Genomic DNA, 22442 nt, shown 5'->3' with positions numbered 1-22442 from the left:
AAGCACATTAATTCATGACATAGTGCCAAACAAAAGCATTACTCTAAAATTGATGCAGCTAAATGGGATTCAGAAATGTTTGATTTTAATATTTGTTTACAGTAAAAGAACAAACAACAAAATATCAAATAATTGTTAATAATCACATTTGTTAAATAGCGATGCCTATCCTTTATTTATTACAAATTGAGTTTTGTTAGCCACCATTTTATGTTGTAATAGAAACTTTATGCTGGGAGTCACGGAGAAGTGAAGATGGGTTTTAAACAAATCTTACCATGAATGACGGCAGCTGAGAACATTTTCTGTTTGCACACAAACAGGTGAGAGATAATTAGTTATTTTGGTTGTACTCACTTTTGATTTTACCTCCAACAAACAGTTTGAGATCAGTGGCTCTCAAATTGGGGGTTACTCATTGATTTCCAGAAATAGAAATACAATTTAAAAGCTCTTAGAAATAGCATGTTTGAACTATAATTGCTAGAAATGGTTAAAAAAAAAAAAAAAAAATCTCAAGTCTGCTGCTCCTGCATGCTGTACACTTAGCTATTATTACAGTGTGTACATAGACATTATATTGTTCTCTGCTACTTGATTGTGTTCAATTACAATAAAATAATACTACAGGTGTCAGGCTGTTACGAGGTAATGCGTCTTTGGCATCATTATTTTGAAAGTTCAATGCTGGAAGTCCTGGTTTACAGAATCTGCCTAAAAAGTTGGATTATTTCCGTTGTCTTTGATCATCTAACTGCTCATTTCTCATTCCATCCTCCCATTTACTTTATTGTGTTCAAAGTTATCATAACTTGTACTGATGGCCAAAACTGTTAAAAAGACAAAAGAAGCCCACTCACTGCTGTTCATGTTAACAGCTGCTGACATAAAAAAAATCACATTGTCCATTATTAGCTGATTTGTATCACACAGTCGTGAGCAGATGGAGTTGCCCACTTGTCATTGAATCACAGATGTTTAGCAGATAGTGTTTCTGTGCACTTTAAATACTTTGTATCCATGTTGGCGGAAAAGTTTGGCTCCATCTGCATGTTATGTGATACAGTCTCAAGCTGGACAACAGCTAGTGAGGAGACCCAGCTCTGAAATTGTGTTTATTAAAGACTGATGGAAAGCAAAATTATGCTTATATTCCGACTGGTCTAAAAGTCAAAGATGGAAATAATAAGCACATCGATTCTCTGTCTATCTTCAGATCTTTTTCTGCAGAGCTGTATAAATGTTTGTCTTTAAAAAAAAAGCCAAAGTCAAATCAATTGTTTGTTGATAGGTTGTTTAAAATAACCTCGAGATCTTGCCACACTTCCTCCATAAATCTGCTATCTTGTGTGTCATCTTGTAAATCCACACAGACCCCTTGATGCTGAAATCAGGGCTCTGCAGGGTGCTGGACCGTAGCTGCTTTTGCTAGCGTTTACTTATGCTTCTTTCTGCTCCTGTGACCCAGAAATTGCTCCCCATTTTCCATCACACAGGATCTTCCAGTTGCTTGCATGCACCTCCAAGAGAAGATGAGGCTTTGAGGGAAGCAGAGTGATGCATAAATACTGCACCTTCATGGGATCGATTTGGCATTTGATATGGCTGAGCAGCACCTCATCATAAATGGGTCTTGCTTAAGACTGACGCTACGGAGCAGCTCCAGCTCCTCCATCCTTGCTTTTCTTTCTTGCATCTTTCTCTTACATCCTCACTGGGAGGAGTTAAAACACAAAAGGCACGTTAGCTTGTTCTTCAAGGTAGTTTTATGACTCGTCATCCTGCTGCAGAATGAATTTGGGACCTGTTTGGCGCATGTTCTGCTGGTCCTGCACAATCAATCCATGCATCTAAACTACCGAAAACTTCTGCACAGTGGTGCTTCTATAAATCACATTTTGTTTATTCACACTTTTGCCTTATTTAACATATTTCCACCGTGCACTCTTTCCCTTAAACACACAGACACATGCTCTTACTCTCAGTGATCTGTCTCATAAATCAACAGGCTCTCCGAGAAGGCCGGAAATCCAAGGACAGCTCAGACACGTGGAGCAGATGCAGCCAAGACCTCCTGGTCCCACACGACCCTCTCGCTCTGCACTGCTGTGTCTGTCCATATTTATGGCTGCTTCTGAACGTTCGTTCCCGTGTGTGTTTATCCGTGCACGTCTGAGCGAAAATGTGCTGCTGCTGCTGTCTCTCGCTGCCAGATCGGCCTCTTGTGTCTCTTTCTGCACAAGGCCTCAAAGTTATGAATCTTCAGGCAGCACTCCCTCCCTGGCCTCTCCGTAGTTTCTAAGTCCGCTATCAGGCTTGTCTGCCCCATGCACGTGTTGGTTTGTGCATCTTGGTTTCTTGTGTTTATTTCCCTTTCTATGCTCCACACACTAAGTTTAACAAGCTGTTGATCCCCCTAAATGAGCCTGACCCCCGTTAAAGGCCACCTGCTCTGCTCCTACGGGGAACGTGCAGCATACAAACACTGTGTTGTTTAACATAATTAACACACAACAACGTCGGGAGGCGGAGGATGGAGTCAAAAGGAAGCTATTGGTTTTTAATGATGCTTTTCAAGCTTTAACTGACTCCGTGTAGCAGCACAGACTAGAGGACGGTGAAGTGAAGCAGCAGCAGGAGAGCGTCCTGTTGTCTTTTGTGTGTGAGAGGATGGGACTGTGAGTTATTTATGGGGTCTTTAACCCAGCGAGGGGATGGGGAGGAGGGCTGGAGAGGTGAGCAGAGGGCTGGATGGAGAGGACGGTTCACTGCCAGCTTTTCTGCAGCTCCCCTTACAAAAATGCTTCTCATTCTTACACACAACCTCCGCCTCCTCGTTTTTTTTCTCTCTTCCATACCCAATACTTTCCACAGGTCTGAGGGATAATTCCCATCTTTCCTCCCTCAGCCTCTGAATCAAATCTAATTTCTCTCCGGTCCACTCTTGCTAATTTAACGTTAACGCTTCAGTCCCATCTCCTCCTCCTCTTATCTCTCTGCAGCTCTTTTTACCCAGAATGAAATTCAAGTGCAATTTTGAAATCTCCCACTGAATCAAATCTAATTTTTCTCACCGTCTCTCACGCTAATGTGTATTTAAAAAGATCTAATGCTCTATTGTATTGCCAGTGATCTCTCTCTCTCCCTTTCTCTCTCTGTCTCTCTAGTTTATCTACAGTAAATGGAAAAAGGATTTCTGTACTATGTGACAGAAGATAGACACTCTTGAAAGGAAAATTAATGGCACATGGTATTTATATTGAATGTGGTTTGTTAACTTTCAGCATTTTTAAGATGAAATCCTTTGAATTCAAGTCTCTTCACACCAGTTTGTTTTTAACAAATTGTCCTTTCTGTGCATCCCTCCTCTCCTCCCTGGTTTCCCATCTCATGCCCTCTATTTTTTTTGTCTCTCTCACACTTTATCTCACACTTTCCTCCCCTCTCCTCCCCATCCTCTCCTCCAGAGTGTAACCAAGGGTGCGAGATGTCTGGTCAGAGAAAATGTTCCCACATATCAAAAGGCTCCTGGGTTCTGAGTGGAAGCGGCCAAGAGAAGGAAAAGGTCAAGTTGAATACAGTGGGTAAGGAGAGAGGGATGAGGGCAGGGCTGTGAAGAACGGTGATTAATACCAGCGGTAGAGAGGCGGCGGCGCTGAAAGGGCAGTCCGAGGGGGAACTAATCCCGAACTGCTTTGTCCTTTATTTCCTCTTTGAAATATCCTTTCATTCTGCTCTTCTATTGTGTATCGATGCATCAACTTGCAATTTTTGGAGCCGCAATTTGGATGCTGCATAAATCTTAGTGAAATTTAACAAGGTTCTGCCGATCAGTGCATCAGGTGTGACTGCCTTCAGTGTGGTTTTAATCACGATCAGTGCATGCTATCAGGATAAAGCAAGGTATTTCTTTACTAATTGGCAGGAATAAATAACTCCAGATTATAACTGTATGTATATAATTTAATGTTGACCAACAACAAGAAAAGACCAGAAAGCAACAGTGTTTTAGAATTTCCTTACACTATCTATCCTTTTCTACAGAAGATATAAATCTTGGAACACTATTCACAAATGTGCATATTTTCATTTCTTTTGAAAAAAAGCCCTAAATTTAAAAAAACAGTTGGGTACTGTGGTTTTTAACAACCTTTATTCAAACAAGAGGAAATAGTGAATTTTACATGTGGTTTAATGCACATTTGGTTCATGTAGCTGCATTCACATGTGACTGGTTTTACCTGAGGATCTGATGTGCAATACAAATTTCCCCCAACCACCACCACCAGTCTGAGTTCTATTAGGCCATTCCACACAGGATTAGTGAAGTTTGTGTTTTATTCAGATTTGCTGACATTATCCACAAATATATTTCTCTCCAAACAGTTTCTGGGAGCTTTTAGCTCCTGTCACATTTTACTCAGTGCAAGCTAATTTTTTTTTTTTAAATTTATTTTCAGTTGGACTTTGTGTCATTTCTGACGTTCTTTGAAAATTTCATCTAAATCTGTTCGTCCGTTTTTGAGTAATGTTGCTAACAGACAGACAGACAGACAGACAGACAAACAAACACGCCGATCGTCACGTAACTCCGCCATGTTCCTTGGTGGAGTAAAATTATGCTAACTTGACTGAGTGCTTCATTTTCCCTTTAAGGTAGCATTAAGAGCAGCCAGATGATATATATCAGATTGCTATGTAATACACCAGTTCCACTGCTAATTGTAATTAACAAACAGTGGGACAACGTGACTCACTGATGTCATTTATATGATTTTTATCGTTTTTGGGCAACAATGGTGCTGAATGGCACAAAGGAATAAGCTATAACAGATTTGGATAGACAGACAGCAGGCTCAATTTTGGTTTTGTCTAACAAAAGTAAATATCTTGTGACTCAACCTTTTGTGTTGAGATAAAAATAACCTGTCTTTGTAAATCTGCTATGACAATATCTATAAAATGGCTTGCAAACCCTGTCATTGTGGCAGCCATTTGCATTCTTTCATTTAGATTCCTTGTGTCATTACTCCTCTTCATCGCAACCCTTCGCTCTTTTTCTCCCTCCCTGCACCACGTAGAACCCTCAAAAAATTTAAATTCAATCACTATCAGTAAATTTGCTTCCCCACAGGACATCATTGAGGGCAACACTGCAAGGCACTCCAATCAATGGCCTTGTTCCCTCAACACAGGCCCGCAGCTCGTAATTTGCATGACATTGGACAACTTAGCTGATAGTCTCTCTCGCTCTCTCTCTCTCTCACACACACACCCACAAACACAATTGCATATTATGATCACACACTCATCGACCTCCATAACGGACAGAAAATAAATGTATTCAAAGGAACAATGCCGGCACACAGGCAGAGAGAAAAAAAAATACAGAGGCAGGTTGACACAGAGATGTGGAGTTTCCACAAAGCATTAATCCAACTTAATACAGCCGTGATGTGCTCTGGTTCCTGTCTGCTGCTGCTGGTGGGCGGATAATAGATGGAAACTTGGAATGATGTGTTTGTGTGTCTAATGCATGTGTGTGTGTGTTTTCCAAATCATCGGTTTGTTTGAGTGCTGCATAAGTTACTGTTTGCTAAACCCCTCCCTGTACAGCAGCCCTCCAATCATAGTTTTCAAGGCATAGCAGGTCGCTCATACTTTGGAGTTTCTGGCACACAAGACGGAAAAGTAATATTTCATATTTAAACAGTTTGGAGGGTAGTGTCTTATTTAACCTTTCCAAAATCAAAATCGCAAACTTTGTGTTTCAGGGCACATGAGCTGAGCTAAGCGAGTGATGAGCGAAGGATTTTAGATGAAGCTAAGGCCAGATTTTATTTTTTTTTTTAAAGTCAGAGCATCACCAACTTTATGTTGCTTCAATTTCATTGTGACACTGTTCACATCACAAACTCAAAGTGTAATCTAGGAAGGAACCAGGCAGATCTCTCCAGTTACTTTTGTGCTGGGTAAAGTTTCACCTAAAATGAAAATACAGTGCAGGTGCAATTTTTTCTGTTACTGGATCAAGCGGTGAGCGATGTCTGTGGAGTTGGGAGGAAATCTAAGTTGAGCACTGAGCAATACACTAGTTGGAGAGCTATGAGTGTAAGACCAGTGAGACCGACCAGCTACGAGAGCAGGGAGCTGAAAATGTCATTGTTTCACTCCATTCACCTGTCCCAATGTACAGCATTTGCTTTAACCTAAACCTGTGAAGTAGGCATGCAGTGGCTAGCACGACACCTCATAGCTAGCATGTTCTGCGTTTGAATCTTGGGTGTGTTCTCTCAATGTGGAGTTTGCATGTTCAGGCGTCCTCATACAGTCTAAAGACATGGTTGAGTTAATCGGTAGCAGTAGATGTGAGCATGCATGGTTGTCCGTCTACTTGTGTTGGCCCTGTGATGGGTTCCTTGCTTTCACCCCAAGTCAGCTGGGATAGGCTTCAGCACCCACCATGACACCCTACAGGATAAAGCAGTGTGTAGAAAATGGACAAGATTAAAACAATCTGCCTAACATCATTTTGTTACCAAACCACCAACCAGATCTGGCATGGGGATGTTGGCAGTGAATCAGGTTGCAGGTTGGGCCCTCCGTGGGTCGGACTTGTTACAGTGCATCCGACAGATGTTTGATCAGGTGAGGATCTAGGGAATTTGGAGGTCAGATGAACACTGTGGGCAACCTGGCCAGTTGTTGTGTGTTAGAAAGCATCATCCTACCAGGGGAGACTGTAGTGGTCTGGGTGTTGTGCTGCCATGGGGATGTGTACTTGGTTTGTGCTCAGTGAGTGCTACATGTCATAGAAACATCCACATGAATGCCAGGATCCAAGGTTTACCAGCAGAACATTTCACTGTAAAGAGATGATCAAAGTCATTCACTTTGCCTGTCCGTAGTTTTAAATGTTGTGGCTGATCGGTGCAAGCACCTCGTGTTAGCATGTCTAGCTGACTAGCTTCTTAATTACAGTTGCAGCTGATTATTACTTCTAATATTCAGAATATGACAGAATCTAATTAGCTTGTGGGGTAAAGTATGGCAAGTTGTTTTCACATTTAAATAGTTACGCTTGACCGTTTGAAATTAAGACACCAATGTAATTTTGGTTAGTTGTAGTTTCACAGTGACTAGTCAGAATATTTACTCCAGAAACATCGTAATGACGAGTCAAAACAACAGGCATTTAACTCTGTAGTTCAGTTTTGATTAGGCAGAATAAAAGTCACTGATCTCCTAATCATCATTAATATTAGTCGGAGCTGTTGTGCATGAGAGAGGCTTCCACTGGATGTTGGTCCAGTGAAGCATTTGAACAGTGTTGGTTGAAGTCATGGCAGCTGCTGTAGTGGATTAGATCGCTAGAAAATGTCATGAAATGGAGAGAGCTCATCAGAAAGGAGTTGGTGGAGAGCTGCGATGGAAGACTCATGATTGAAATTTACTCGATCTTCAGTCTCAGGCTTCTCTGACATATGCTGGTATGGCTGTAGTGCCATAGTATGTTTGAAAACCGAGCTGCCTCCTACTTGCTGTAGTTTCTGATATAATTACAGATATCTGCAATGTCATTTTCACAGAGCCAAAACTCTAATTCAAGATATCTGTAATTACACTTTGACTAGTCATTATTCCAGTTCATGACATCTACAGTATCATTCTCAAAAAGCTAGAACTTAATTAAAAATATCTGAAGAGGGATAATGTAAATGTCTTGAACTGAAAGGAATTAAAGATGTCTTGTAATAAAATCACAACTAGACAGAATTAAACTGTAGATATCTGAAATCGGATTCACAACTTGTCAGAATTCAGTTGCAGATATCAACATTTCGCATTGTGCTAATTTGCAACTGTAAAAATCTGAAAAGGAAAATTCCGTGCACATCAATGGCTATTATCCTTTGGAGAGTGAGGATTTGGACATGTGAAATGTTTTTTGTGGCAAGGAGTAATGTAATTACAGATATCCGTGATACATACATACCTGCAATATGCAATGCATTAAATGTTACAGTAATACGACCTTTAACAGTTTTATAATGGTGGAGCATCATTCTGGTGTGGTACCTGATGCCTGTACACACAATAGATGCCACAAGGTACAATTGTCATAATACCTTTGAGGGAACTGATTTAGCAAAATTGCTGCTTTTTTGTTAAGTGATGTTGAGTGATGGTAAAGGGAAATAGAACAATGGCATACCCTGATATACAGTCAATCTGTGAAGACTCATATATGAAGAGGTTAGCAGTGTTTGGGCTTATATGCAAAACAGTGGATGCAGGAAAAGTCGACTGAAAAATTGTGGAAGATTTGCAGTTCTTCAAATGACCACTTGAGGCTGCCTCCAAAAGCAAGTCAATCCTCATAGATCTCCATGTTAAAATGTCCAACTTTGCAACAGAAATATACAGAGACCAAAAAACTATTTTGGTCTCTGTGTCTAATTTCTTCATTCATGTCAACTGTATGGCGGCGAATTTTTATTTAACTTTCCTGTTCAAATTGTATTAAGGCTAAAAGTGCTGCTGCTTTGAGTTTCAGGTGGGTATCATCACAGGACAAACTATGATTCGCCTCAGCTCCACTTGCGTGCCACCTCTTTGTTAATTTTTGGATTAGCCAGGACTAATGGCTAATTCACGCTTTCATACTTCAGTAGAATCGCACCAATCTGCTAGAAGGGCAGTTGCGTTTTGTCTCACATGGACCACTGAAAAACACATGGAAACAGCAGTTAGTTGCAGATTGGGCTCTAGCATTGTGCCATGATTATTCCTGAGGCGTGTCAAGCATAGTGGCCGGATTTATGGAGAAATTAAGACTTCCTACTGCGTTTGGGCTTTGTTGTTGGAACGCATGTATGAATCAAAGTTGCAGACAGTACACATGGTCACAAATTTTGGGTCCCATACGGACCCTTGTGGACTTGGGTGGATTCATTTCTGTCGTGTGTACCTTTGTACATGAAAGCATGAATTGGCCTTAAGGCAAAGTCAGGCGCTATTAAGACTCTGCATCCAGAGCCACCACGTTGTGCTTCAAAACCACTCTTCAGGAAATGTGCAGATGTCACAACTGAGGGTTTGTCCATCTTCATGTACAGCTTGTAGTGCAAGAGACTGTTGACCTTTAGTCCAACATGTAATTGGATTTGCATTCTTCGCCCAAGAAGCATTTGCTAAAATTAATTGGTTAATCTTCATCCTCGAAAGCTTTTCTTTTCCTCCGTGGTGAAGAACTGGGTTGTTATTAGTAACGAAGATGCTTAAATTTAATCTTGCTTCTAATTTTTATGTCTTTGAAATTAGGTTATACAGGAGAAAAAAATATATCTTGGGAAATAATTAGCTAATCCAACTCAAGAGATGAAGGATGTAGGTATAAGCCTGCCATTGGCCACTCAGTTCAGGCAGCTTTGTCCTTCTTTTTGTGTTACTGGTTTCTTTGCTACAGAAAACAACAACAACCTCTGAGAAGCAACCTACTGAAAATGTCAACTTTTGCAGAGGATTCGGATAGTGCAATAAGGCGGAACTGATGTTTTTTTTAAAGTGAATTATTCATTTTAGTCACAGTGCTCGACTCCCAGCTTGCAAATGTTCTACCAAAATAAACCCACACATCAATATTTTGACTTTACAGCAACTGTGATTTTTTTTTTTTTTTTTTTAAAGAAATACAAACAAACCAGAGCATTGTTTCCCCTATAGCAGAATGATAGTGTGATGTCCCAGACCATTATGTTTTACAGAATGGACTGGCAATCATTTGCAAGCTAGCTGCAGTTGATAAAACCTGCTAACAATAGTTGACATTTCAGTCAGCAAAATCATTGCTTTTTGTCTATAAATGAATAATTTGCCTTTGTCTTCAATCAGGGATCCTTTGTTTCAAAAGTTGATTTGTAGACATAAATCAGCTTCTTTCATGTTATCACTGTAAGCTGCATGCGTGTCATCTACACAGGGAAGCTTGACATGCATAGCAACAGTAACTAAGGGAGGCAGGGCCTAGTAAACATCACAGATACACAACTCTCTCTGCTGTCTGTCTCCTCTGTACAGCAGGTGAAGGGCAGAGAATAGGTTCATGCATGCGGCAGCAAAGTGGCTCAATGTGCTATCGACTGGCTCACCGTGGCAACCTGCAGAATTCCACCGCCTCCCCACGAGCATGGCACACTATCGCTTCACCCTGCCTCCCTCCCATCCTCCGTCCTGCCTCCCATCCCCCACTCCAGCAGCTCCAGGGTGGCGGTGACGTGGGGATCAGTGCTCTGAGAGGAGGGGAGGCGTGGAAAGAAAGCCTGGCAGCGAGGTAAGAGGGGAGGAAAAAACGAAGCCACCACACTACACTGAAAGAGGGAAAGACGAAGAGCAACGAAGAAAAAAAAAAGATAAAGATCCTCCCTCTCCCAGCACTCATTGACAATGACACTGGGAGAGTCATTTCGAAGCAATGAGCCAGAAAACGCAGAGCCGCCACTGCCATTCATCCTGCTAAGCACACCACTCAGTCACCACCACGCCACAATCGCATTCATCTCCCAGAGAATAGCTCTGGCTTAATAAAATGTACGGCAGAACACTCGTATTATAAAAACAGACTGTTTGAATGCACTGACTCGCTTTCATAAAAAATTGCAGAAAAGGGAATCGACGTTGTATAGGTAGTCCGCATCTGTGCTGCCCTTTCTCTTTCCAGTGCTTGACTTATAACTGCAGTTTTTATTACAACCATGACTTAATCTAAAGGTAAGAAATATAATTAAATGTAGGATTGTTTAGTTAAAGTACCCGACACTACATGGTGATGTGTTAAATAATTAACATTTTTTCAAAAAGACGATTTTTCACAAGTTCCAGGCTGCATTCCAATTCATACTTCCATACTAGATTGTGTGCCAGAAAAAGATTTACTATATCCTCATACATAATATGTCAAAAACACCTGGATGTCCTACTATATCCAGTCAGGTTTTGTAGTTTGCTAGACAGCATACTTTTCTGGCCATTGCTACCAGTGATTATTTGCGCAGTTACATTGCAGCATTAAATTTAAGGTGCAATATTATGACGAAGAACAGTGTCCCAGTTGTATGCATACTGCATAAAACAGTTCAAGTAAAATGAACAAGTACATGACAGAGATGCCATCATCTGTTAGGCTAATTTTGATAAGCTCTTCCTTTCAAAGATAGCTCGACATTGATAACAAAATAAATCAACAATTTTTATTGTGATTTTAAATATTACCATCCAAAGATTATTAAAGTAAATTAGTTAAACTCAATCATTCTGTTTGAAATGACAAAAAAATGCTAAATGCTATATTCATGACAGTGAAGTGTCACATTACTTCTCCTTGTCCAAGTAGGACATCTTGTAATTGCCTGAATTGAATATTCATGTCCCAGCTTCCAGCCCTACTCCACTTTCCCTTCCTCTCTACAAATAATCAAAAATACCATTTCATTTCCCCCAATCAGCCCCGGGTCATGTGCTGACGATGAGATGGAAAACACAGCATGTCGTTAAGCTGCCAGCTAATCAGCGTTAGCTCGTAATCCTCCCCCATTTTTTCCCGTCTCGTCTTCCAAACAGGCCTCTCCCTTTCCCTCTGCCAGCCTCCCATGCTGCTGCTGCCGCACTACTGCTGTATTCTGCCTGTGAGATGGATGGCACAGCCCTAATCACCCCCTGCAGTGCACTGTCAGCGTGGCTGCAGGCCGCTCTTAACATTTACACCACACCATCGCCGCACACACACAATAAACACAAGCCAATAAGTGAGAAAATCTACTCTCCTCCCCTCTTCTCCCCCCATCCTTCAGGTACCAGCTCCCTCCTCCTCCTCTGCCCAAGGCCCACCACTTCCCTCGCTGTCACCTTGGATGGATTCACTGGGATGTAGCTTCGTCCTGAGGGCAGAGGGAGATAGTCCTCCTCCTCTTCTTCCTCCATCCTGCCGTTATCTCTAAGCCGGAGTCTCATCAGCCTCTGTGTAGCAGCTCTGGCTTCCAGCTGTCTCACCAGCAGCTCCAACAAGGTTAGAAGGCTGCCAGAGGAGCTGGGAGGGAGGCCGCTGCAATATCTGCATCCTCTCATGCGGCCGACTTCAAGGTTCCTCTCAGGCAATCTACGTCGAATCTACGTCGAAACGCACACATCGAAACACAGAGAGTGGCTGGCATTCATTTTAAAGAGTCTCAGAAGAGCAGATTTTAGCTCGGTTCGCACCATTTTATTTCATTTTCACAGTGTTTGTTTTATTAGCGGGTAAAATATAGCCAGTGTGATACAGGATAATTCCAGTGTAGCTATAATCGAACATGATTGCACAGTTTTGTACAGGAAAAATTAGCTTTGTGTGCAGGAATACGTTCATGAGGACAAAGCCAGAAGCAGAGAAGATGATTCCTTCACTTGGATTTGCTTCAAAAGCACAGGGTGTTTATCAGATTTCTGAAACTAAAATTTAATTGAAAGAAAAGATAACACCCTCCTGAATATCTGTACTGGTATCAAAGCCCTACAATGCATGTGCACAAGGCATCATGATCGCCAGAGGGTCCTGTTTTTTTCTCCTCTAATAGAAATTGACACTCTTGATAAATGTGGACATCAGGACTGTCACAATATTTAGCAGTCATCCCTCTGCCCTCCAAACATGAGCTTGTTCTGTGTGTAGTCTCAAAATGGCTTGTTTGCTAATTTAGTGCAGCACTTTCCTGCCTTTAATTCTTGTCTGTTTGTTTGTAGCTCTGTGCATGTGCAGAGTGAAGCGATATGGGAATCCAACCAACGCAGAGACTTCGTAGACATACTCTCCAGCCCTCCATCGAGCCAGTTGCTGCTTGGCGATGACGCTCTGCGATTGGTTGAAACGTTGGCTTGAACTGGAAAAGATAAGTTTCCTTTTGGTAGGAAGAACAATGCAAGTGTTTAGAAGCACTGCTTGTGGCTGGTGTTGCAACAGGACTTGGTTTCATTGTACTAAGACTTCTGTCTAGTGGGAATTTCGCACAGTAGTGAAAACATAAACAAGAGTAGCCTGCATTTCCAGTTGTTCCACAAATAACATGCATCTGAAAAGCTCCATTTGGCACTGATGCAGTTATTCACGACTTCAGGCAGTTTTTGTGTTCAAGGATATCATTGTCTTTGATTTTCAGACAGACCAGTGCAGGGAGGGCAAAGGTTTCATTGTGCTGCTAATAATTCTGCAGAAGATAAGGTATTTATTGATTCACAATTTCTAATCTGACTGTTAGTTTTGAGTTTAATATCGATAATGCACCTACAGTCCCTCTGATACATTTTTAGCTCCTAAAATGAAGTATTTATCTGACTTACATTGAAAAAGAAAAACAAGCTAATTTATTATGCCTGTATTATGTCTCTGTCAGTTTATGTGCTGTTAACCATCACATTAGGTTGAACAGGATGATCATCTCTACTGGCTGAAGCTACAAGCCAGAAAAGTCAAGCACTCGTCTTTCATCTGCACTCAAAAAGTAATCTGCACGGTCCAGTTTTCCATGTGTCCTCGCTCAGGTTCCGAGTTGAGCTCACATCCACATTTTTCCGACCAGTCAAGTCATTTGTCTTTACTTTGAGCTCCTCCTGAAGCCGGCTCACCTGATCCTCAAGCCTGTCATCTATCTTCTGTGGTTGTGTGGCTGCTGTCCTCCCTCAGTGAGATTAACTGTTCTTCTTTGGCATTCTTCGCTTTTTTGTTTGTCCACAGCAGCTTCTCAAACTCTAATACTGTTTGCGGTTCAAACTGCCGGATCATTTTACTGAAGGGTGGAGATCTATTTTTCTTTCTCTCATGTCTTGTAAAGTCGCCATGTTTGGCCTTCAGTATTCCAGTTCTCTTGCTTATTTCCTCTGAATACATTCGGTTGCTTCACTTGTGTGGTTAAGTGCTTCATGGCGTTACAACAGTCCAGAGCAGGAATGTTCATATTAAGGATAATGGAAAGTGAGAGCCTTTTTTTAAATTTTAACATGACACTCAAAAAATACAAGATCTTGTACACCCATACAGCTCAAATCAGCATTTTTGTTATGTCTGTAAACTAGCAATTTGTTAGAATATATATTACCTCTGTTCTTAGATTACTTAGCATGTATTTACATTTGGTAGGTTCGGTTCAATTATAAAGAACTGTCATTCTGTTTGTGTAGTTCAGTCCAACAAATGTAAACGCTACCACCAAACTTTGGTACTCACAAACAAGTTTTCAAACAAACTGCGCAATTTGACAAAAAAATGAACAACATATGGCAAAGTATGGACCAAAGATATCTCAATGAAGCAAAAACAGGACAGAATAATAAAGAGTTTGTTTGTTTTTTTTTCTCTTCACTGGCCTTACCAGTTTGGTACAGGTGTCTCAACCGCTAACTCCTTATAGCATATCTCCATTTCTATGTGCAGCAGAGTATTTTCTGGTGCTGTTTTTGTAGATTTTATTAGCTTTTCAGGTGCTAAGAAAAACAGCACCATAGGTACAGAAATCCAGTGAGTGCGTTTAGCCCAGGACAAAGCATTGTTATAGAAGTTTGATGAAGTCTGTCACAAAATATACATCATGAAAGTTGTCCATCAGGCTCACTTTACCTTCTGTGTTGTATCTTTATTTGGTTAAATGTTAAAAATGTCAGGACTAAACCACACATGTTGGCTGCAAACTTGTTTTTAAAAAAAAAAAAACCTTACAAGAGAAAAATGAAATAAAATGAAATATGTGTTTACTGACCTGTTCAGTGAACTACAATTGAAAGCATATGTGGATTTGAAATATGGTTTTAAAGCGGCTGTGAAGACCATTATATGGTGATTTACAGAATTTTAACAATACAAGACAAGGCATCAGTGTAAAGATTCTGCCAGTACATGCTACAAAAGTCCTTTTCAGACATGAGATGAGTCATTCAGACAGAGGTCACTTTTAATCTTTCTCTCGGCTTTAATCAGACAATCCCACCACAGTGATGGAGAGACACACAGTACACACATAATAGTTGTCATACATGAGAGATTAGACAGTTCAGCAAGTGACATAATACATAATAATGTACTAATACACAAAAGTCTGAATCAAAACTAAGGATAAGCTTATTTAACTGTCCAAATAACTAATAGATTCATCTATTCATGATTTCCTGAATGCTGAAAATTCTGTTGTTGTGTGATAATAATCAATTCTACCCACAGTAAAACTAAAATTTCAACGGAGTTCAAGATTCAGTCTGAGGACAACCGCTACGTAACTGATGGTTTAGCTTAACTAGCTAGTTCATAATCTATAATTATACATAATTGAAGAAGTTACAGTTGTTAACAGTTGTCACTCTTTGGAGATGCTCACGGATCCTGCTGCTGTCTGGTGCACAGGTTTTAATGAACTCAGAGGAAATAGTCCTAAGCACCTGGAAGCAACAAATTAAGCTCCTATTAAAATTTGATCAAAATCAGAGTTATTTTTATTACTGATGGATCTCATGTATCTGATCTGTTCTGACTGAAAGTTTTATTTTTTATTTGATATTTTAGTGTGTACCAGATGTAAAAATGTCAAGCAAAGTGAAACAGAAGAGTGAAGTTGAGATTTTGGCAGCAAACTTTGTCTTTTGCTCTCTGAGATGTTTTTGCATCAATATTGGTGCTATAAAGTAGAGGAAAAATACTTCCTCAAATCAACACAGCTTGAACTGTCATCACTAATATGTGCTGATCTGTTAAGGCGACCGCCTGTAATTTGGACTAGTGATACCAAAATGTCGCTTGGTCTTCTGTTCAGAAGCCAAAAAACAAGTAAGCCATGCAAATGTCATCGTTCTTTACTTTGTTAATGTTGCCTCATGAATTCTATTCATGCACAGAACCACCACCATTGCCTCCTCACTTTGAGACCCACTGGCACAAAAGAGGTGGAAAACAGTCGGTATTTGAAGCTTGTCCTCCAACCCGACCTTCATTTTCAGGCTGTGCAGCTTTAAATCAGCCTCCCCTCTTGTTATAACACGTATTTGCTGTGTTATGCTTGGCGCTTCCCTGTGTAACTTCCTCACGTGCCGTTATTTTCCCAGGATCCATGCCAGCTGAAGGAGCTGCCTGCCCATCCTGCATGTGTGTGTTTGTCTGTTTGTATTAAACACACACGTCTGCTCTCTCCGTGACCTGTTGACCGGATCAGCGAATGAAACCATGTGTCCACTCCACAGCCGGACTCCTGCTCTCAGCTGTCGTCTCAGCCTCCCCACCTACAACACACATGTCGGCTTCACTGCTTCCCTGCCAGATTATGCTGCTTTCCATTGGCACCGTTGACAAGAACCAGGAGGTACAATGCTGCTACACAGAACAACATCTGTTTTTATTTTTGTAGCTTCTTGTTTTCATTGCTGAACCAGGTACACTGGAACTGATTGGTGTCATAAACCACAAGCTGAAGTCAATATTTAAAAGTATAAATTCACATTATCCTGAGTCAAGCAGGGTGGGAGCAGCGTTGGTTGGAAAATTCATAGATCTGATTAAAAAAAGTGTCAATACATGTGATGTATGAGGGAGGCTTAGCCCACGTCATTGCCAGTGCAAAGTTCATTATGTAGCCTTTTCTGCTGTGAGTCACTCGGTTCAGCAGCCACTGGTCACCACTGCTACCTGCCTTTGACGCACACGCATCTTCATCAGTTACATGTGTGGATGGGAGTCTGAGTCACCATGAAGCCGGCGAGCATCTTTCCAGCTCTGAACACACAAGAGGGAGCAGGGAGAAGGTTGTTGACGTAAGCAGGAGGTCTCTTCAGAAAAGGCTGAGCGAAGCCTCCCATGAGACTCATTTCACCCGTGAGTCATGTGCACCTATTAGCTTCGACGTCATTACAGTGCAGATAAAAATAACTTCAATATCACTGTAGAATCTCTAATTGCGTGCCGGTGATTTACGCAACGGTTCTCTAGATCCTTTTGGAATATGCTCAAAGGAGGAGATAATAGTGTGACTTCATGAAGTCCCAGAGAATTGACTCTGTCACCTCAGCAGGTTAAAAACATTTGTCACACGCCAACACGCAGTGGGAAATCAGATTCTTTAGAGAAGGCTCTGAAGATTACATTCGACTTTCATAACTCCCACAAAGACAAATCTGTGAAGACATGAGTCTATCACACCACTGCTCTTTCAGTCAAGCTGTACAGTCATCAGCAGTGGAAAGTCACAGCTTTGAGGGACTTTTTTCTTCAGGCTTTCTTCATTACGGAAGGAAATATAACCCTTTATTCTTTATGAAGTTTTAAAACTCAAACTTGCAGAATCCAACATTTTTGTTCTGTGACTCTTTGCAAAGAAGCAGCATCTGGTTTAGTTGTCAGCTTGTCATGTTTTACACAGCGAGTTATTACCACCAGTGATAACAAAGCTTGTATTGTTTTCACCTTGCAAGTTTGTGTGAGTGTGTCATCATGATAAAATGTGGTTTGAGGCACACCTAGTATGTGACAGTTCTCAGTACTCTGGTAGTTATTTATGTTGACGTGTTTATCAACACAACAGCTTTATGAATTCATTTTATTCAGTTCGGAAAATACATAATCTCCAAGCTTTTCACACAACAGGATAAAGATCTTTTGGTACTACAGAGAGAAACATAACAAATCCAATTAATCATTTTGAGCAGCTCTTCGTGACAGTGAGAGGAAAAAACTGCTTCAACTGCAACATACAGTTATGAAACTTTACAGGTCTGTGGCTGGAGTCACAATGTCGGCTGAGTTCAAAGATGGGTGCGGTTTGATCAGTGAATGTCATAATCTAACACTTCAGACAAAAGGCAGCGTCTCTTCTAGGCTTCTTTTGTCTGTCGCATTCAAACCAAACGAGTTCACACAAAACTAATTCAGTGCATCAGCTCCAGAGTTTTAAATGTAGTTCCCTATATTTCGTCAGCCTGCAATGCCTGGTTTGCCGGAGCTAAAGAGAGGAGCATCAGTAGTGAAGCAGACGGAAAACGCAATTGAGAAGCTTATGGAGGAAAAACCTATGAAGAGTCCAAGAAAAGTTTCTGATGCTCCAGATAAAAAAAAGAAACTTGGCGTATAAAAGATGGATTACAGTCTAAATCAATACACGTCATCAGCAGGCGTTGGCAGTGGTTGTTTAAATACTGTCACTGCTGGAAACACAAATTGTGCAAAATTGTCTATGATTGTGTAAAAAAGCTTAATATGAAGAGAAAATTGTAAATAAATTTGTGTATCAGAACTTTGATTTTCTTCATAATTTCCCTTAAAATCTCACAGATTAGTTGTATGGTCTGACTTCTACATAGGAAATCATTCAACTACACTACTTGTGTTATATCCAGCTTCACTTTGACGTACAGCTGAATGTTATTTTAGTACTCATGCATCAGTATGATCAACATAATGATGGGTACTTTTATTTTAAGTAAAACTGCTTATAAAATACATTACTTCTATACTTTTACTTAAGTTAGACTTTAAATGCAGGACTTTTAGTTGTAGTGAAGTATGTTTAAATTGTTCTGTTTTTTCTTTTACAACACCAATGATACACCATTTTCAACAACCTGAGCTGTATTTTTAACACAGCCTCAAAAAGATCAAGCTCATAAATCTTGCAGTAAATTAAAAATATTAACAACCAAGTGATTAAAAGTCTCCTTGTCAGACATTTCATCTGATTTAACAGCTTTCGTGCCATCAATCATTTTACAAAATTACATGTCACATTAAATGGGGAAAGAACATCTCTGACAGGTACTTTGTTAAATTCATTCCTCGTGCTACAGACTAGGGTTGTCTTTTTTTGACAGTTTGAATTGTGTTTTCTCTTTATAACATTATGAATCCTGCTCTCCCTCCCTCTCCCCGTCCATCACTGCGACCTAAAGACAATAAAATGCGTCAGGAGCGCAGGCTGAGCTGCTGTTAAAGTGGCATTAAAACCTGACTGTGGTTCAGCAGTGACTCACTTATGTGATCTTTGCAAAAAGAGAAAAAATAATAAGCTGCTGCGATTCCCAGCTGAGTGATGACAATTCAGCTGTGATCAACAGCAAAACCACAACAGTTTATCGTGGTGCTCAAAATAACGGAATGTCAAACTTAAACGCTTCAATTTTCCGGTAATTAGTTTGGAGAAGTTTCATGTACCAAAAAGCAAGTAAGGCATTCATGTTTCAGCTCATGTTAAAATAGGAAAATATGCAAAATTAGAAAATTTGGTCCACAAAATCATCTGTCATTCTTTCTTTAATTCTGTTTTCAGCTCCTTTTCTCGCCTGTAACAGAAACTTTTCAGTTGATTGTAAAGCTTTTGGTTCCAAGAGAGTATTTTTCTTTACTTAGATGAACTCAGAATAGGTCAGCAACTGAAAATATGTTTAGATTCTTAAATAAATATTAGTACATTCATCATAAAGCAGAGTACACTCATTTCTGGATCCGTCTTCCCCCTTTTTTTGTTATACAGTCTCTCTGATTTGCAGCTACACGTTTACATTTCTGCTGTCTTTTCACTGCTGTTAATCAGACCTTTTCCTCTGGATTACTTTCAGACACCTTGCCCTCCTCCTACATCCTCCTCAGTCCTCCTGTTTTTCCTCTGCTGTCATTTGATCCAGACCACTGTGCTGTGATGCAGGCAGAGCGTCATTTCTTCCTTCAGTGGAAATGTCATCTTAATCAGATGTCCCCACTCGCAGGAAGAGCGGTGGCGTCATCCAATCCAAAGATTTTTGTCTGTAAGCTCTCATGTTCACCTGCTCCTCCTCCTTCTCCCTGCAGCAAAAATCCCCTTTGATATCCCACTTCACTGAGACGTAAAGATCCTTTTCATGGCTCGACTAGAACAATGAGCTTTTGTTTGAGACATTTACTGCAAATGACGCTCATGAAACATGATTTTTTCTTCTTTGCATCTTTCACTTCTCCTGAGAATAATCTCTATTTCCATTCACACGTCTCACTGCATGAATTGAGGACTTTAATTGCAATGATGTGCTTTTGAATTACTCAGAGGTGAGATGCTGTGATACATTATCAGCTGCAGCTACTTACAGAGGAGCTACAGGTGGGAAAGTTATGTGATAAAATATTTTCTTGGTGGAATATTAAAATCTGAATACACAGTTTAAAGACAAAGGGGTACATTTCAATGTTAAAATGAGCTGATTTCTCTTTAGTTTCTTGAGGATTTCTCATGTTGTTTTGCACATTTTAGGTATTTTGCAAGACAAACTTGCACATTCCTGCACACTGGAAATATTTTATATAATATATTACTGCATGTAACTTAAAATCCCCTGTGTTTGCTGCACTGGCTTCCAGTTTGACTTGCTTTTTTAATCTACATATTAGTTTTTACTGTTCTGCACCAAAACACCAAGTCAAATGCCTCCTATATAGGAAAATCTACTTGGCAACAACATTGATTCTGATGCCATATTTCCTGTCTTTACAGGATCTTCTCCCTGTCCGTGCGTGTGCAGTCACCAGTGTGGCAGTTGGCACCTGCAGAAATGTACAAGTAAAAGACAGTTTAATATCTCTGAAGAATAAGGAAGCAGATTTTTGTTTAATGAATTTGGCACCACATGTCGGAATTTTTCTCGCTGAAAATGACAAGAGTTTGATGAAGGTCCAAGTGACTTTCCATCACCCAAAAGACCTGTTTGTTCACTTATGTGCGTCATAATTTTGGTGATTCTTTGCTCTTTTTGCGCTGTAATAAACATGAAGATGCCACTAAATGAACCGTGACTGCAGATAAATTGACCGTTTTTTTCGTTTTCAGTAATTTGAGTGCAGTGCATGTGCGGACCATTACGCGCGGTGCCGCTCAGGTAAACTTTTCTGCGGAACCGTTAACGACACGTGCCGCATCACATTCCGCCCGCCTCGGGAACACGTGCCGTGTTCCCAAACCTCTGGGCAAAAATATCAAAAAAAATATATATATCGCCTGAGTCCCGCGCACATCATCGGCCGTTAGCAGCCATTGTTCCTGTGTGTAAATCTAATAGAGCCGTCGCATGTGCAGGTGGTGGAAGCTTCGTGTTGTGGAGGTGAAGAGCAGACAGGTGACATTTGAACGCTGGTGGTTTGATTTAAAAAAAAAAAAAAATCTCCCTGCGCTGCATTTCTTCACATTCACACCTTCACCTTCCCCTGTGCGTCTAATTGGCGACTCTGCTCCCGCTGCTCATCGTTAATTTAGGAGTGACGCAGCTGAATATTTGCAGACTCCATGTCTGTCTGAGCCCATGGGCGCGCACTGACGCTTCTGCTGCTGCTGCGCGGGCACCGACGTGCCGCAGAGAGCGAACAAGTGAAGAATAAAGGATGTTTTCACGGACACTGTGCTCATGAATGTGTCGTTTAGAGAACACAGACGAGCCTGAGAGCAGCTTAAAGCCCTCATTTCATGCGATATTTCACCGCCGATTTGCACTCATTGCCTTATAAGGAAAGACAGTCGTGCCTTTCTGCAATAGGCCGAGCGCTGCAGCCTGCGGGAACCCTGCACTTTAACCCCTTCACTGCTGAATTTTATTTAGTCCAGGCGTATGAAACAATGCAGAGGGTTGTATTCACATACTACGTTTTTTATTTTTAAATAAATATACAAAAAATGCATGTCTGCTTTAGATTTAAGTGTACTAAATAATAATAAATTAATAGACACGTGTTCCAGTGGCCTTAAACAGCTGGATATGCGATTTGTAACCCTCTCTCTCCCTTTTTCACGATGTTATATGAAAACCTTCAACCTTGTCTTTAGTGCAAATTGCCATTTCTCTTATAAATCAGCGCTTTTTGGAGCAGAGGTCTGTGCGTCCTTGCGGCGACAGGCCTGCGACGCTTCATTCTCTCCACGCGCGCTCCGTGCCAAGTAAAACGGAACCGGCTGGTGCCTGTCCTGTCGGGGGCTCCGCAGTCAGAAATAACCCCTCTGGAGTTAAAGCCGGAGGGGTTAGAGGAGGATGACCTACATCGGTCGCCACTGAACCAGCAGCTTTCTCCTAACGCCGCGAAAATCCGGCAGAAAATCGCCGCGACACGGTGCCATGTGAAATATCATCTCTTTGTGTGACCTTGACTCGGGGGATATGGAAATCTATTCATTGTAATGCGTATAACAGCAGAGAGGCTCTGGTCGCAATTTAACTTTACACAGGCGCATTATCATCATGTTATCCGCAATACTGAGCATCAGACGGTAATTTGTGTTCCTATTTCGCCAGGATTGGCCGTAAGAGAGAAGGCCGTGTACGGTGGGGGCGATAAATCAATGTCAAAGCGGCTCCGGCCTTGACTTTGCTTGGGCCTGTTGTCAATGTTCAGGTTAAAGGTTTCAGTTTTGTTATTGGTTATCTTATAATCTCAA

Source organism: Amphiprion ocellaris, chromosome 4 (genome assembly GCF_022539595.1).
Source record: "Amphiprion ocellaris isolate individual 3 ecotype Okinawa chromosome 4, ASM2253959v1, whole genome shotgun sequence".
Lineage (NCBI taxonomy): Eukaryota > Metazoa > Chordata > Actinopteri > Pomacentridae > Amphiprion > Amphiprion ocellaris.
This window is presented reverse-complemented; position numbering follows the sequence as displayed.